The following is a 7,442-nucleotide window of genomic DNA, read 5'->3' on the forward strand; positions in this document are numbered from 1 at the left end:
ACAAGCGATCGCTAGCCGCATCGCCAGCGAAATGAAGTTTGACAAGAATGCGCCTGCCGCCCGCACCCCGTACGGACGGTCCCCGTTTTCGTCACGCTCCTGTGTCCCCGCGTTCCGCAGGCGAGGACTCATTTAACCGGCCTACCTATAATACATCCGCCATTTTGACTCTGCGTATTTACAAGCAGGCGATATAAACTACGACGGAACGGTTGGTAAGCCACGCGACCCTATAACACTAAACTCGTAAAGTAGAGGCAAGCCTCGATAAATCTTAAGGTGGGATTTAGGAGGACCTCCGGAGTCCTCTTTGGATTTAGTCTTGTATGATTGACTGCTTTTACTGAATTCTTAAATACATTATTACATTTTGTACTTATGATGTCTGTGTATTAGCCTGAAATATCTCGCCCATCTGTTCAAAGCGATTTTTATTTCGCCGAAGATAAATAATTATAATTTACTCAAACCATGGGGTCTAAAATAAACATAGGTACACATGTGACCTTAGAAAATCTATTTCAAAAATATTTTAACTAGCTTCTGCTCATAACTTTGACCGTGCTAATTACAGTTTATTAAGTTTTAGCGGGAAAATAATATATTTTCTTTCATCATAAGATCCTTTCTCGGACTTCAACGGATATACATATAAAAAATACCCAATAATGTTCTACTAAAAACAACAGTCGCATCTTACCGCTAGTTAAGACTTAACTGTTATCACATCTAACGCCTAATTTAAATATGCAAATGGTTATAGAAAATTGCAAATTACTGTCTTCGTAACCCTACGTGTAACCCAACGTACTCATTATACAAAAATTCACCTTTCGCAATCGCTATTATTTCTAATTCCGTCATCCCCGAGAGAATCAAATTAAGTACACAAATAGGTAGAAGCGAGGGCGCTTTCGTCGCGAGCCGGGGAAACAAATTGTGCGTAATCTGCCAGAGACCACCACAAAAAGGTGAGGCTCCATTATGAATAACTTCCACCGCCCTCATCTAATTTAACTTGTAAACATTACAATTTAGCCTCCCATCTCGACTTGATGCCTTCAAAAGTGCTATTCGCTACCTTCGCGCCGGTATTTTTTACTTTCTTCTTTTTATTTTAGTGTTATTTTTCGAGTAATGCCGTTAGGCACAATGCCTGCGAACTCTTTGTAATTGTTTACTGTATCAGATTCAGAGTTTTTTTTATTTTTGCCGTCTCTAGGTAAATGGATTTAAAATATTGTGCTCTTACATAGCCTACTCGCTTAATAGCTTTACACACATCAATATTTTAGAATATCAGATTCTCACCTTGTCTCAAAAGTTTTCGTTGCAATTTGGATGCATAAAATCATTATGAATGTACACACGCCCACACTGTTAACTATCCATTTCCGTTTTTGCTCTCGCTCTAATCAAATGGCGATTCTTTGCGATGGAACGAGATGACATGACATTAAATGGGCAGTTAACACTGTTGGCGATAGTACATTCTTCAGTGTGTTTAAAAATAATTACATTTCTTTTATCGCACACAGACTTTTTTGAAACTCAAGTAGTAAGTACCAAAACCTAATTGCCCCTAAAGTGGGGTTCCTAAATAAGATAAGCTTTGAGCAGACCCGCATTAGCCCGGCCGTAACGAGTCCGCCTTATTTCACCTGCCAATGTAACTTTTAACAAAGGTCAGTCCTCGGCGCATCGTCTGTAACGGATGCAATTACTGTGACGCCGTTAGTGATGAGACACGGTGGGACAGATGCTCAACTTTCAACTTTGTTGTTACGCAGGCGCAGAATTGTTTTAAACTTACTGGAACGCCTTTAAACAGTTGAAGGATTCAGAAAATTTCCAGAAGAAGCAGAATTTCAAAGGTTAGATATTCATTCATCAACGCTAATGAAGCGCAAATCTCGTTAAGTCAGAATGATAGTTATTAATTCAGATTGATAATATTATCTATCGGGATAACTCTAGAGATATCTAATAATTTTAGCAGTCATGGAGCCAAGATTGCAATCCAATTTCTAGAGACAAGACTCGAAAGAGCTTTACCTAATGATCAGACAAAAGGGGGTCAACTAGGTATTTAATCCTAGCACAGTGGGACATCCCAACGCTTCTCCCCACCACTACCCCTGCACTGGACAAATGCCGCCGCATTGTCAAAGCTGCAGGAACAAGGCAATTTGCACGGAGGTATGCTTTCTACCGAATCCAATTTAATGGCCCGGCTTCTGTTAACACTGCACCGGCTCATATATTCACCCCGCTTAACGATGACGATTCAAATGACGATATGCGTGCTGCTTTTGGCGTGTGTCATGCAGATTTTAAGCCACGTTTGTGTTGTTTTGCAAAGTTGTTAATACAGTGTCTGATTGATTAAAAACCTTCCCAACCCGTTTGGCTGGTAGGCGTAATCCTTCATTTGCCTCTGGTAAAGCTTCTGCAGTGGAGACTAAGGGCTTGATGATTATGGTGATTAAAAACCAATGGGATTTAACTACCACGTGTCGACGTAAATTAAATGTATAGCCTGACCAGGAACATAAAAACCCTGGCATAGAGGCGCCTCAATTGCATTTGATAGTGCAACACTGAGTACAGTCGTACCTGTGTTAAATTAATAGGCTAACTTTATGTATCAGGATTCAGGATTACGGGCTAATTTGATATTTTCATAAATTAACGAAAAAATATTATTATAGGTAACCTGGTTTAAATAAATTAAATAAAACCATCAATCGAGCTAGTAGGATTTATTTTATTATTCATCAATAATCAAATTCAGAACTTGAATATTCAACTACAATGTCTGCTCATGAACGCATCAAACTCGGTACTTCTTTCCCAATTTCATAAAATTCAACACTTAGAAAGTGTCAAAAAACTTTAAAATAGTTGAAACAAACCACAGCTAATTTTCATAGTGGACTGTACTATACGATAAACATGTCAGTCAATTTGACAACCTTTGTTGGAAACATTATTCAGTGAAAATATTGTCCGAACCCTTAGTATTTCTCTTCGACAAATACTTTAACACATTGTGAACCACTTTTCTTTCACGACTTTAAAAAGATTTTAGCAATTTAATTCAAAAAATCAATTGCACACATTAAAATAAAGTTTGTTTACACTTTGACAGCAATAGACTGACATGCAAAGTGACAACTCAATGAAGTTTTCAGTTACTGTTGCCATTAAAAGAAATTAGTACCATTAGTTTTCCGCAACATGGCGAGGGTTTTTATGTTCCTGGTCGGGCTATATTTATGTCCGCATGTACCTTTGACTACTTATACATTTGTTAAGACACATAACTTGATGATTTAACCCTTTTTCGCAAAGATTTGGCTTCACATTCATCCTACCAGAGAGAAATCATGAATTCTAGATAAGTTGACACGCCTTTGACTAGGTTACTCCTTTTTGCTCTTGTTGCGTCGTGTTCGTGCTCTAATCAATTCGCTTGCACCTGCTATCAGGTGCGCTTTGAACTTTGACCTTACGAGAGAATATCAGATTTGCATGCAACGATTCCATTTATATTAATTGAAAATCTGGATGAAATTATTAAAATATTAATGTAAAAATCACAAATCATCGTCATCAAGCATCTTGCAATATAATTCCACTAGCTTTCCGCCCGTGGCTTCGCCCGCGTGGAATTTTTCTGTCACAGAAAAACTTTATAGCGCGCGTCCCTGTTTCAAAAACCGGGATAAAAACTATCTCTATACCAAATTTCATCAAAATCGGTTCAGTGGTTTAAGCGTGAAAGTGAGACAGACAGACAAAGTATTGTACCAGTCATTTCTAAAAAAATAGCGAATCTATCAATAAAACCTACCGCACTATCGGGCAGCTATAAAGCGTTGAGGACCATGAATAAATCATTTGAATCCCGAAACGTCCATCGACAGCCCATCCATAGTCTAGTCCCGACCAGAGAGAATTTAAAAACAAAAACAAAGGGAATTCCCGAGTGAGGCCGTAAACTAGCAGTGCGACGTTCAGTGATGACTTTTGCTGTGGTGGGCTCTATCGTGGAGCAATATTGGTCATCTTTGCCATTAGGCCACGCACACAGCACTAGGGTTAGGCCAACAAGATGTCCTAAAGTTAACCACTATAAATTAAATGAAAAAAACAGACAGGTACAACTTATTATCTGTTACATGCCATGGCTAACAAAGTACAGTCGCGGAATGAAAAGGTTCGTCACCTTAGTGTCGGTTTTCGCTTGCACTAGGTACTGTAAGAGTCAAACCTGCCAACATAACAGTGCAAGAAACAGTGCTGCTAACATTTAAATAAATATGACGTTTGCTAACGAATAAGGTTTTGCTTGTTTATTTTTCTATCCCATTGACCAATTGACAATAGTTTATTTTATTTTATAAGAAATAATAATGGCAGGTTGAACCAACAAGAAGGTTTTAGTTTATCAATCATAATAATCTTCTTGACAAGATAAATCGTCAAACAACTTTGATCTGAATAATTTTGAACTTTACTGACGAACAGTTAAAGATTATTTTCTCTAACTCGAGATTATTCTGTAACATAGTCTCAAAAGGTAATTATGTGCTCGCGATTCGTTGAAGGAATCAATTTGAAAACTGACGAACCTTTTCATTCCGTGACTGTACATAGAATCCCAACATTCCTTAGTATTTTGAAAGTGTGCACTGACACCAGTATTCACAAACATTACTAGGTATCACAGTGCGCGTAGACGCAGTGTCCCAAAAACCTATTCATAGACAATACTTGAGTGGCGCGAAGTGACACACGAACCAATCACAGAGCTCTATTCAACGCATTGCGTTCGACTTCGCGTTCGAATACGGGTTGGAGAAACTGTAGCTCTATTATGATAAATTTAAACTATGGGAAAATTATCCAGAAAGTTGTCGCCTAGAAATTCCACTGGTTTTCATTTTAGAAGCATGGTCCGAACTAAATCGAGTTATCCCTTTTTGTCCCTACAAATGGGATTAATCGTCGACAATTCAAGATAGTTTAGATCAAATTAAAGTTAATGTTCTCCTTTCTACATGGCCACAAGCTCTAAGTTTTCATTAATGTTTATGATACTTCAGTTTTTGCATTATAAAATAGATAAAACTTTCAATCAAACGTTTTATATGTTAAAACGCGACTATGTTCTTAGATTTTGGGAATGAAATGCCTACCATTCACCGTCATTAAAATTTGTTTGCCAATTCAATAAAAGTGTGGAAAGAATGTAGTAAAAACTTAAAATCATTGGTAGGTAATGCAGCTACCCTATTGAATATAGGTACAGGGTGGCCCAGAAGAAAGTTCACTTTTGAAAATTCAAGGAAACGAAAACTGTACATTTTTATAGAACTTTTACTGTTGCAATTTAAAGGAAATTTAATGCTATTTATTTTTAAATTTAACTTTATTTAATTACATCGCCCAGGAGATTTCCTTGTTGCTTACAACATTCGATCAACATACATCAAAATCTTGAAATGCGTTCGTTAGAATTACCTCGAAACTTATTTTCAATTTTTTTCCGAATGCTCAGCTTCAGTTGCTGCATGGTTATTGGATTATAAAAGTACACTCTATTCTTAATGTAACACCACAAAAAAGAATTTTCTGGAAAGAGATCAGGGCTTCCTGGGGGCCAGGAGATGTCACCCCTGCCTGAAATTATTTTTTTGTGGGAACATGTCTCTTACCATCTAAATGCTCTCATTTGAAGTGTGACACGTAGCCCCATCTTGATGAGACCAAGTGCTCCGATCATAGCCTTGCGAATCTTGCAGCTTTGAAATCAAAAAGCTTTTCAGCCTACCAGTATAGCGCTCTCAAAAATTAATCATCCTTTCAATGCAACAAACCAATTAAGCAGGGGTGAAATCTCACTGCCTCTAAGAAGCGCTAATTTCATTCCAGCAGACTTCTTTTTGTGGGGTTACCTTATGAGCAGAGTATACTCTAATAATCCAAAAACTCTGCAGCATTCATCCATTCATCCATCCTGAATCCATTTCGAGGTAACTCTAACGAAAGTTTTCCAAAATTTTGATGTATGTTGACCGAATGTTGTAAACGTCAAGGGTACGTGTACGATAAAATTTATGAAAGAGAGTAAATTTTAAAATAAATTACACTAAATTTCCTTTAAATTGCAATAGTTAAAGTTCTACAAAAATGAACAGTTTTCGTTTCCTTGAATTTTCAAAAATGAACTTTCTTTTGGGCCCCCCTGTACTTTTAATATTATAAGATTGGTAGTGTCACAGGCAATAAAAGTCTAGTATAGATACATCACTTTCCACTTTTCGAGAAAATCGAACAAACTTCGCCGAAGTGTGAACGATGTTACATGAAGTTTCGTAACTCAGGGATACAACCACTGCAAGTTGTGCCATTAGTCAGTCGCATCTAATCATAAGTTTAGTTAACATAATTACAGCAAGTTGGGCCCTGGTACGGCTCGGTGGTTTGGCACTAATGAAGTGATGTGACCTTCAAAACTCATTGAGATTCAGAAATGCTGAGCGTAAGCTTTTTAACACAAGGTTAATAAAATTCAACCTCAATTTTCATGAAAACATGTACAAAATCTGTTGGTAAAATGACTTTGTCTGGTGTCATTGAATTTTTTGCATCTTGATATCATTGAGCTTGATATTATTTAATTTATCTATAACTTATAATAAATCTGTAGAGAGCTCAATTCTCTCCATGAAATATATTTTCAAAATAACTATCAGGGGGTGATTAGTGATCGATACTGATGCCAAAAATGCAATCAGTAAAATTTTACAACAGCGCGGGCCCGCGTTCGCACCGCTTCTGTCCCGCACCCGCGCCGCCACGTTTGTATTTCGGCAGTTGCAGTGCGGCGCGGTTGGAGCGCGGGCCCGCGTTCCAAATTTGGTGTTTGGAGACATACTTCAAAGAGTTTCTTGTATTACAACTTGCGCGGGCCCTCATTCAAACTGCGCTGCTACTGCCCCGCGTTTGGTCTGCCCAAGGCTTTATAGATCGGTCCTATCATGTCCAAATCAATTCCGTAGTAGGGTAACAGAACTAGGTTTCTGTGTCGACGCTGCCAATTGGATTGTCCACGCCATTGACATCTTACCAACACTATCAGTTAGTCGGCTTTTGCCAAATACCCCACTAATACAAGTTCGACTGTCCGCCTGTCAGTGTCTAGGTGCAAATCTAAAGGCGGGGTTACATAAATTCAATTTGGGCACCTCAGAGAGCGGTGCAAATTGCCCAGCGAACGAGTGGAGCTAGCCCTTTGACGTTCGACCACGTTTCGTCACCGACACCCTATTGTGGAAGGAGATAGGAACTGCTTCTGGTTTTGCTTTGACGGTTTCACAAGTTCGTCAAACTTCCATAAAAAATACCTATGTACTACTCATTATTTCTAGAGC

The sequence above is a fragment of the Ostrinia nubilalis genome, chromosome 8, assembly GCF_963855985.1.
Source record: "Ostrinia nubilalis chromosome 8, ilOstNubi1.1, whole genome shotgun sequence".
Lineage (NCBI taxonomy): Eukaryota > Metazoa > Arthropoda > Insecta > Lepidoptera > Crambidae > Ostrinia > Ostrinia nubilalis.